This window comes from Pygoscelis adeliae, unplaced genomic scaffold, assembly GCF_000699105.1.
Source record: "Pygoscelis adeliae isolate BGI_AS28 unplaced genomic scaffold, ASM69910v1 Scaffold463, whole genome shotgun sequence".
Classification (NCBI taxonomy): Eukaryota; Metazoa; Chordata; class Aves; order Sphenisciformes; family Spheniscidae; genus Pygoscelis; species Pygoscelis adeliae.
Window position 1 is genome coordinate 1,047,875 of NW_008824471.1, and position 3,211 is coordinate 1,051,085.

Sequence of the window (3,211 nt, forward strand, 5' to 3'; positions counted from 1 at the left end):
GCTCTACGAGAGCTGCAGGCGCTCCTGTAGCACCACGTTGCAACGTCAGCACTGGTTATGAGCCAAAGGCCTTCAGGCTTGCTTGTTGCCTGGAGGATATAAATGAAAGTCAGCAGGTGCAAAGGTGCAAGAAGTGCAAAATTGCACGATGTCTTTCCAAACTGTGTTTGTGCAGTAAATGAGACTCATTCTTTCCACCCTAAATCGAGACCATTTTTATTTTCTTTGGCTTATGAATGTTCTTCGTTCAATTTTCGTCTGTATTCTCTACGGTACCTTGGGATGCCTGAGGTGATTTATAAATATGTGTAGAGACCAGGTGTATTGCCAGATGTTTATGTCCCTTTACAACAAGGCTTCACCGTCCCTTCCGATGGAACGCCCGTCTTATATTATTTTTTCTAATAGAGGATCAACTGGACTACAGGGTATTTGTGAGTTTTCCCTGTGTAGGATTTTTTTCTTAACTTACTTTTCTATCATCTTGTTTCTATATTTAAAATAATGCTAAGTCTTTAAACCTCTCTAAGTACTCTTTGAAAAAATCAGAGTTCCTTTCACATAAAAAAAAAAAACCGCAGGCAAATGTCGACGGTTCCAGGTTTAAATCAGTGAAGTTTGACTCACTGCCAAAAAGATTTTTAATCTCAAAGTGTTACCTACACTCACTTTTTTTCTGTTTCACTCCATCTCCTATTTAGAAATAGTAAAAAATTGTTTTATTATAATAGCTGTGTAAACGGTAATTGCAGATAATTCTCCTCAATATAACTGCAGTAAGAAATAACCTGTAGCCCTGAGGGCGAACGAGTCTGAAGAGCCAAAAGGACAAGGTGGTTTGCCCAAGGTCATACAGTCAAATGGTAGAATGGAAAAGAAAATACAACCTGAGTTAATCAGGAGTCAGCACTGTAAATACTAGGTGAGGGGCAGTAAGATTTTGCTCAGTATGTCTTAAAACATAAGGAGGTAAGTTCATGTGGATGAGGAGGAAAGAATAAGTGAACAATGTAGATGTATAAATGTATATGTATAGTGTAATGTATAAACAGTAATGCCCCACGAAATTTTATTTTAGTATTATTTTTAAATTCCAGGTCCTGTAAAAGCCTGTAAGGACCCAAGAAAGTCCATTTGCTAAATGTCCTCTTTAGCAAATAAATTCTTTGAATTTTTTCACATTAAGCAGTCTCATTTTCCCGGAGTTTTGTATCATGAGAATCACTAAAGTGCCTCCCTCAGTAAAGCTGCACTTGTAAAAGTAAGTATTCATAAACTGAGGTCTGACTAACCGACCCCGAGCAGTTGGTGAGATGGCTTATACTAGGAAGCATGAGGCAGGATGCAGTTTACAGATCTAGGACAACATAGTTAATGTAATCATTTCAGGCACATTCACTGACAGTTCAAATATATATAACTGCGTAAGTTATTTCTATGTTTCAGGTTAAAAAAAAACTTTAGAACTCTTTTCAACAGTATTTCCTATTAAAATACTTTCAACATTTATTTTTGCTATTGAAAGAAAAAGCAGCTTAGTAGTTACAGGAAAGATGTTCAAGAAATGACAGGCAGCAGGGAATAGAGTACTGATTTTTCTCAGATGAAGTGATTATTAGCACTGAGGAGACAATCAGGAAACATGAAGAGTCAGCATCTTAGCTGCCGTGTCTTGAAGACAAGGACAAAACCCCATCGAGTTCCAGGTATAATGGAATACGGGACATGATGCCAAGGGAAAAAAAAAACCCTTCGATGTGGAATTGTAACAGCATCTAAGATGGACTGAGACACTATGAGGTTAACAATTAAAAAAGCCCACACCGGGTCTGCATGAGCAATCAGTTCACCGAAGGATAGAAAGAAAAGTGTCTTCTTTTGTCCATATATATTGGTTTTTTTATATATATGTATGTAGTGCTTGAAGCATATGGACACCTAGATGCTGGCTGCTGTGTGACATACATAGCAGTGCTGTCAAATAAATTAGGCACAGCTAGAATTCGGTATGTTTCTTTGTAACGGTTTCATATTACTGAAGGAGACCAAGTACGTGCCTTCAGCTTTTCCATCTAATCAATCGATTTTGGTTATTAATACATAACCGAGTTCTTTTTCTTTAAACTCTGCGTCTCTGTTGGTGAGCCTTGTTTTCTTCAAAATACTTCCCTGTGTTAACCGTTCACCTGAAACTGAAGGGGAGATGGGGAAATACCCAACTCCTTGGATTAGTCTTCTCCTAAGGAAGACCTTAGCTCTTCAAACCTGGCCTCCACTGCCCTATCCTAACCCACCGTTAAGCCGTGGTAGTCTCCAAAGCCGCTGACCTCAATCTGCCCGTGAACCACCGCGAGGTCTGGAGAGCTCCTTTTCCCCTCAGGCACCGTCCTTCCCACCGCTGCGCAGGAGCGGGCAGGCCTGGGCACCTGCACGCCCCAGACGCCGCCGACCGGCTGGCACTGCCCCTTGTAACCTGCCCTGCCGCGGCGGGAAGCACAAAGATTACAAACTGGGACGCAACGCTAGAGGTGGAAACTCTAGCCCAGGGCAGGGCAACCCATTCAAAGAGAGAGGAGCCGAAGCATACTTCCGCCGCACTCTTGTTAGAAATTCACAGCTGGCCCGTGCCGCCGACTGAGGAGAGAGGCTAGGACACAAACTATGGAATTACAAAGGTAGTATTTATTCATGCGCATGAGGTGCCCCAGCCAACCTGGGCACACCCCAGTGATTTTTCTTTAGTGGTTTTATACAAGGGTAGGATATGAATCACCTCATTACCTACTAATGCGTATTTCTAATCATCCGATCATTATGCGGTACAGCAAAGCAACTGTATTTTTGTAGGTCTTGCAGCAGCAGCATCCATCAGCATCCTCGTGGCTTATCTGTTAATCCAGATGTTTCTGCCATCAACTTCTGCAAAGTTATCGGGCATCAGCAACTTGTGTTTCTCTTAGATAGGGCTCCCTCAGCAAATTTTGCGGAAAGTTTCCTTATCTCAGTTGATCACTTGTTCTTCTTAGGAGGAGCAGGTGATGGGTCTTGGGTCTCAAGACAGTAGCGCAGCAATTATACGCTAGTAACGTTCTTGGCTCCTAACGGCTGCGTGGTTTCAGTAATTTACCTCACACTCTCCATCCTGAGCGGCCCTGAGGTAGCGCGGCGAGTAACGCCCAGGCGGCGGGCAGCCTGCGCCGGGCCAGCGGCG